Here is an 8,216-nt window from a genome sequence, read left to right on the forward strand (position 1 = left end):
ACAACAATCCAGAGACAACCTTATTGAAAATTTCGAACAAGTAAAGGAGATGGCAGCCGAACCCAACAACAATAATACAAGGAGGATGCTTGGTGAATTTACTGCACCTAATTCCAATTTACATGGAAGAAGCATCTCCATTCCTACCATTAGAGCAAACAATTTTGAGCTGAAACCTCAGCTAGTTTCTCTGATGCAGCAGAACTGCAAGTTTCATGGACTTCCATCTGAAGATCCTTTTCAGTTCTTAACTGAATTCTTGCAGATCTGTGATACTGTTAAGACTAATGGAGTAGATCCTGAAGTCTACAGGCTCATGCTTTTCCCTTTTGCTATAAGAGACAGAGCTAGAATATGGTTGGACTCTCAACTCAAAGACAGCCTGAACTCTTGGGATAAGCTGGTCACGGCTTTCTTAGCCAAGTTCTTTCCTCCTCAAAAGCTGAGCAAGCTTAGAGCTGATGTTCAAACCTTCAGACAGAAAGAAGGTGAATCCCTCTATGAAGCTTGGGAAAGATACAAGCAGCTGACCAAAAAGTGTCCTTCTGACATGCTTTCAGAATGGACCATCCTGGATATCTTCTATGATGGTTTATCTGAGCTATCAAAGATGTCATTGGATACTTCTGCAGGTGGATCCATTCACCTAAAGAAAACGCCTGCAGAAGCTCAAGAACTCATTGACATGGTTGCTAATTACCAGTTCATGTACACTTCTGAGAGGAATCCTGTGAGTGATGGGACGCCTATGAAGAAGGGAGTTCTTGAAGTTGATACTCTGAATGCCATATTGGCTCAGAATAAAATATTGACTCAGCAAGTCAATATGATTTCTCAGAGTCTGAATGGAATGCAAGCTGCATCCAACAGTACTCAAGAGGCTTCTTATGCAGAAGAAGCTTATGATCCTGAGAACCCTGCAATAGCAGAGGTGAATTACTTGGGTGAACCTTATGGAAACACCTATAACTCATCATGGAGAAATCATCCAAATTTCTCATGGAAGGATCAAAAGCCTTAACAAGGCTTTAATAATGGTGGAAGAAACAGGTTTAGCAATAGCAAGCCTTTTCCATCATCCACTCAGCAACAGACAGAGAATTCTGAGCAGAATCCATCTAGCTTAGCAAACTTAGTCTCTGATCTGTGCAAGGCCACTGTAAGTTTCATGAATCAAACAAGGTCTTCCATTAGAAATTTGGAAGCACAAGTGGGCCAGCTGAGTAAAAGGATCACTGAAATCCCTCCTAGTACTCTCCCAAGCAATACAGAAGAGAATCCAAAAAGAGAGTGCAAGGCCATTGACATAAGCACTATGGCCGAACCTGTAAGAGAATGAGAGGACGTGAATCCCAAGGAGGAAGACCTCCTTGGACGTCCAGTGATCAATAAGGAGCTTCCCTCTGAGGAACCAAAGGACTCTGAGGCTCATCTAGAGACCATAAAGATTCCATTGAACCTCCTTATGCCATTCATGAGCTCTGATGAGTATTCCTCTTCTGAAGAGAATGAGGATGTTACTGAAGAGCAAGCTGCCAAGTTCCTTGATGCAATCATGAAGCTGAATGCCAAATTATTTGGCATTGAAACTTGGGAAGATGAACCTCCCTTGTTCACCAATGAACTAAGTGATCTGGATCAACTGACATTGCCTCAGAAGAGACAGGATCCTGGAAAGTTCATAATACCTTGTACCATAGGCACCATGATCTTTAAGGCTCTGTGTGACCTTGGTTCAGGGATAAACCTCATGCCCCTCTCTGTAATAGAGAAACTGGGAATCTATGGGATGCAAGCTGCTAAAATCTCATTAGAGATGGCAGACAATTCAAGAAAACAGGCTTATGGACAAGTAGAGGACGTGTTAGTAAAGGTTGAAGGCCTTTACATCCCTGCTGATTTCATAGTCCTAGATACTGAAAAGGAAGAGGATGAATCCATCATCCTGGGAAGACCTTTCCTGGCCACAGCAAGAGCTGTGATTGATGTGGACAGAGGAGAATTGATCCTTCAATTAAATAAGGACAACCTTATGTTTATAACTCAAGGATCTCTCTCTGCATCCATGGAAAGGAAGCAGAAAAAGCTTCTCTCAAAGCAGAGTCAAACAAAGCCCCCACAGTCAAACTCTAAGTTTAGTGTTGGGAGGCCACAACCAAACTCTAAGTTTGGTGTTGAACCCCCATATCCAAACTCTAAGTTTGGTGTTGGAGAGTCTCAACAATACTCTGAACATCTGTGAGGCTCCATGAGAGCCCACTGTCAAGCTATTGACATTAAAGAAGCGCTTGTTGGGAGGCAACCCAATTTTTATCTAACTATATTTTTCTTAGTTATATGTCTTTATAGGTTCATGATCATGTGGAGTCATAAAATAAATATAAAAATTGAAAACAGAATCAAAAACAACAGACGAAAAATCACACCCTGGAGGAAGCATCTGCCTAGTGTTCAACGCCAGAACAGAGCATGGTTCTGGCGCTGAATGCCCAAAATGGGCAGTATCTGGGCGCTGAACGCCCAAAATGGGCATCATCTGGGCGCTGAACGCCAGAATTGCACCCTGGAGAGTTGCTGGCGCTGAACGCCCAGAACAAGCATGGTTCTGGCGTTCAACGCCAGAAATGGGCAACAAATGGCCGTTGAACGCCCAAAATGGGCACCAACCTGGCGCTGAACGCCCAGAGTTTTGTGCAAGGGCATTTTACATGCCTAATTTGGTGCAAAGTTGTAAATCCTTGAACACCTCAGGATCTGTGGACCCCACAAGATCATCTCAGTACCTGTGGACCCCACAGGATCCCCACCTACCTCCACTCACTTCTTCTTACCCCTCTTTCACAAAATCCCATAAACACTCTTCCCCAAAACCATTCACCAATCACCTCAATCTCTCTTCCCCATCACCTCTTCACCACTCACATCCATCCACTCTTCCCCATAAACCTACCTCATAAACTCCACCTACCTTCAAAATTCAAAATCAATTTCCCACCCAAACCCACCCTAAATGGCCGAACCCTTACCCCCCTCCCACCCCTATATATAACCCTCCATTCTTCCTCATTTTCACACAACACAACCCTCTCTTCTCTTCTTGGCCGAAACACAACCCCCTCTCTCTCTCCTCCATTTCTTCTTCTTCTTCATTTATTCTTTCTTCTCTTGCTCGAGGGCGAGCAAACTTCTAAGTTTGGTGTGGTAAAAGCATAAGATTTTTGTTTTTCCATTACCATTGATGGCACCTAAGATCGGAGAATCATCTAGAAAAGGAAAAGAGAAGACAAAAGCTTCCACCTCCGAGTCATGGGAGATGGAAAGGTTCATCTCCAAAGCCCATCAAGACCACTTCTATGATGTTGTAGCCAAGAAGAAGGTGATCCCTGAGGTCCCTTTCAAACTCAAAAGAAATGAGTATCCGGAGATCCGACATGAAATTCAAAGAAGAGGTTGGGAAGTTCTAACAAATCCCATCCAACAAGTCGGCATCCTAATCGTTCAAGAGTTCTATGCCAATGCATGGATCACCAAGAACCATGATCAAAGTAAGAACCCGGATCCAAAGAACTATGTTACAATGGTTCGGGGGAAATATTTGGATTTTAGTCCGGAAAATGTGAGGTTGGCATTTAACATGCCTATGATGCAAGAAGATGAACGCCCCTACACTAGAAGGGTCAACTTTAATCAAAGGTTGGACCAAGTCCTCATGGACATATGTGTGGAAGGAGCTCAATGGAAGATTGACTCCAAAGGCAAGCCGGTTCAACTAAGAAGATTGGACCTCAAGCCTGTGGCTAGAGGATGGTTGGAATTCATCCAATGCTCCATCATCCCCACTAGCAACCGATCTGAAGTTACTGTGGATCGGGCCATCATGATTCATAGCATCATGATTGGAGAGGAAATAGAAGTTCATGAAGTCATCTCTAATGAACTCTACAAAATAGCCGAAAAGTCATCCCCCATGGCAAGGCTAGCTTTTCCTCATCTTATTTGCCATCTATGTTACTCAGCTGGAGCTTTCATAGAAGGAGACATTCCTATTAAGGAAGAGAAGCCCATCACTAAGAAAAAGATGGAGCAAGCAAGAGAGCCCATTCATGGAGCTCAAGAGGCGTATGAAGCTCATCACCATGAGATCCCGGAGATGCCTCAAATGCATTTTCCTCCACAAAACTATTGGGAGCAAATCAACACCTCCCTAGGAGAATTGAGTTCCAATATGGGACAACTAAGGGTGGAACATCAAGAGCACTCCATCATCCTTCATGAAATAAGAGAAGATCAAAAAGCAATGAAGGAGGAGCAACAAAGACAAGGAAGAGACATAGAAGAGCTCAAGGACATCATTGGTTCCTCAAGAAGGAAACGCCACCATCACTAAGGTGGATTCATTCCTTGTTCTTATTTCTTCTGTTTTTCGTTTTCTATGTTATGTGCTTATCTATGTTCGTGTCTTCATTACATGATCATTAGTAATTAGTAACTATGTCTTAAAGTTATGAATGTCCTATGAATCCATCACCTCTCTTAAATGAAAAATATTTTAATTCAAAAGAACAAGAAGTACATGAGTTTCGAATTTATCCTTGAACTTACTTTAATTATATTGATGTGGTGACAATGCTTCTTGTTTTCTAAATGTATGCTTGAACAGTGCATATGTCTTTTGAAGTTGTATAAGAATGTTAAATATGTTGGCTCTTGAAAGAATGATGACTAGGAAACATGTTATTTGATAATCTGAAAAATCATAAAAATGATTCTTGAAGCAAGAAAAAGCAGCAAAGAATAAAGCTTGCAGAAAAAAATATAAAAAAATAGGCGAAAAAAAAATAGAAAGAAAAAGAAAAAGCAAGCAGAAAAAGCCAAAAGCTCTTAAAACCAAGAGGCATGAGCAAAAAGCCAATAACCCTTAAAACCAAAAGGCAAGGGCAAATAAAAAGGATCCCAAGGCTTTGAGCATCAGTGGATAGGAGGGCCTAAAGGAATAAAATCCTAGTCTAAGCGGCTAAACCAAGCTGTCCCTAACCATGTGCTTGTGGCGTGTAGGTGTCAAGTGAAAACTTGAGACTGAGCGGTTAAAGTCAAGGTCCAAAGCAAAAAAAGAGTGTGCTTAAGAACCCTGGACACCTCTAATTGGGGGCTCTAGCAAAGCTGAGTCACAATCTGAAAAGGTTCACCCAATTATGTGTCTGTGGCATTTATGTATCCGGTGGTAATACTGGAAAACAAAGTGCTTAGGGCCACGGCCAAGACTCATAAAATAGCTGTGTTCAAGAATCATCATACTGAACTAGGAAAATCAATAACACTCTCTGAACTCTGAGTTCCTATAGATGCCAATCATTCTGAACCTCAATGGATAAAGTGAGATGCCAAAACTATTCAAGAGGCAAAAAGCTATAAGTCCCGCTCATTTGATTGAAGCCATGTTTCATTGATAGTTTGGAATTTATAGTATATTCTCTTCTTTTTATCCTATTTGATTTTTAGTTGCTTGGGGACAAGCAACAATTTAAGTTTGGTATTGTGATGAGCGGATAATTTATACGCTTTTTGGCATTGTTTTTAGTATGTTTTCAGTGGAATCTAGTTACTTTTAGGGATGTTTTTATTAGTTTTTATGTTAAATTTACATTTTTGGACTTTACTATGAGTTTGTGTATTTTTCTATGATTTCAGGTATTTTCTGGCTGAAATTGAGGGACTTGAGCAAAAATCAGATTCAGAGGTTGAAGAAGGACTGCTGATGCTGTTGGATTCTGACCTCCCTATACTCAAAGTGGATTTTCTGGAGCTACAGAACTCGAAATGGCGCGCTTCTAATTGCGTTGGAAAGTAGACATCCAGGGCTTTCCAGCAATATATAATAGTCCATACTTTGCCCAAGTTTAGATGACGCAAACTGGCGTTCAACGCCAGTTCTCTGCCCAATTCTGGCGTCCAGCGCCAGAAACAAGCTGCAAAGTGGAGTTCAACACCCAAACTGGCACAAAAGCTGGCGTTCCACTCCAAGAAGGACCTCTATACGTGAAACACTCAAGCTCAGCCCAAGCACACACTAAGTGGATCCCGGAAGTGGATTTATGCATCAATTACTTACTTCTGTAAACCCTAGTAGCTAGTTTATTATAAATAGGACCTTTTACTATTGTATTAGGATCTTTGGTCTCAGTTTTAATCCATTGTTCATCTTAGGAGACTATTGATCACGTTTTGAGGGCTGGCCTCTCGGCCATGCCTGGACCTTCACTTATGTATTTTCAACGGTAGAGCTTCTACACTCCATAGATTAAGGTGTGGAGCTCTGCTGTTCCTCAAAGATTAATGCAAAGTACTACTGTTTTCTATTCAATTCAACTTATTCCACTTCTAAGATATTCATTCGCAATTCAACCTGAATGTGATGAACGTGACAATCATCATCATTCCCTATGAACGCGTGCCTGACAACCACTCCCGTTCTACCTTCGATTGAACGAGTATCTCTTAGATTACTAATACAGGGGACCGAGTCCGAGATATTGGGATCTTCGTGCTATAAGCTAGATTGATGGCGGCATTCATGAGAATCCGGAAAGTCTAAACCTTGTCCGTGGTATTCCGAGTAGGATTCTGGGATTGAATGACTGTGACGAGCTTCAAACTCGCGAGTGCTGGGCGTAGTTACAGACGCAAAAGGATAGTAAATCCTATTCTAGTATGATCGAGAACCTCCAGATGATTAGCCATGCAGTGACAGCGTATCGGACCATTTTCACAGGGAGGAATAGGATGCAACCAACGACAAAGGTGATGCCTCCAGACGATTAACCGTGCTGTGACAGAGCATTTGGATCATTTTCCCGAGAGAGATCGAAAGTAGCCATTGGAACCGGTGACATCCTTACATAAAGCTAGCCATAGAAAGGAGTAAGATTGATTGAATGAAGATAGCAGGAAAGCAGAGGTTCAGAGGAACGAAAGCATCTCTATGCGCTTATCTAAAATTCTCACCAATGATTTACATAAGTATTTCTATCCTTCTTTTATTACTTATTTACGAAAACTCCATTACTATTTTATATCTGCCTGACTGAGATCTACAAGGTGACCATAGCTTGCTTCATACCAACAATCTCCGTGGAATTCGACCCTTACTCACGTAAGGTATTACTTGGACGACCCAGTGCACTTGCTGGTCAGTTGTGCGAAGTTGTGAACCATGGTATTGGCATCATGTTTTTGGTGCCATTGCCAGGGAAAGAAAGAGCAATGAATTTTACATAATCAAAGTGTAATCACAATTTTGTCCACCACACTCCCATTGATGAATGTGGAGAATCAACCAAAGAGGGAGTGAATTTGAAGCTTCAAGGTGAGGAAGATGAGCTAAATCAGAATTTGCATTAAGAGGAGGAAGTTGAGGTCGTTGATGTTAAGGAAGTGGATAAAGAGTTGAGGGAAATTGATCAAGAAATGGATTTCATTATTAGTTATTTTTTGTCCACATTGATCAATCCGCTTGATGATCATGTTGAGCCTTCTTCCATTTGACTAGAAAGCGATGTTAAGGAGGATGTACAACCTCCAAGGCATATGCTAAGTAATGAAGGATTGGAAGAAGTTGAGCAAGTGACAAGTCTTGTTATTGAAGATAATTCCGCAACAACCAATGTGTTATAGGAGATTGTTGAATCGTCCTCATTGTGTTGTGAATTTGATGTTGAGGAGACTAATGCACAACCTCCGACACATAACTTAAGAAATGAGGAATGTGTAGAAGAAGTTGGTGAACAAGGAATTGAAATTGAAGATGTTTGTCAAGAGGTGGAGGAATTTAAAGAAGAGCACAAGGGAGTGGACCTTGCATTGTCAAAGTGTGGGGAGGCCCCCCTTCCTAAGTCACCATTATTCCTTACATCATGCAAGTGGGTAAACCTCTTACCTCTAAGCTTTATCATCCCACTTGAATATGGTCTGCTTGAAACGGATGGTCAACTTAGAGCTTTCTGTAGAATGGGAAGTAAGAGAAAGTTGGTTAGTGGTCGGCATCGCAATTTAAGGTTCACTATGGTTGAGTTTTCAAGCTCTAAGTGCAAATGGTGGCATAATACTCAATGGAGAAGATCTAGGAGGAGAGTTTGGTGCCTAAAGGAGAATTCCATGTGCTTGCCACCCGAGTGGAGTAATGACTATCAATTAGAAGACAGGTGTAGAAACAAGATTTG

General features: G+C 41.5%; 1 non-coding gene across 1 annotated transcript; it reads right to left on the reverse strand.

The window, feature by feature from the left end:
- Positions 1 to 448: 448 nt before the first annotated feature.
- LOC148546203 (small nucleolar RNA R71) lies at positions 449 to 556 on the reverse strand. The gene has a single exon (XR_015900996.1). It is a non-coding gene; the product is annotated as a small nucleolar RNA R71 (small nucleolar RNA).
- Positions 557 to 8,216: the final 7,660 nt, after the last annotated feature.

This window comes from Arachis ipaensis, chromosome B9 (assembly GCF_059453495.1).
Source record: "Arachis ipaensis isolate K30076 ecotype BB chromosome B9, ASM5945349v1, whole genome shotgun sequence".
NCBI lineage: Eukaryota > Viridiplantae > Streptophyta > Magnoliopsida > Fabales > Fabaceae > Arachis > Arachis ipaensis.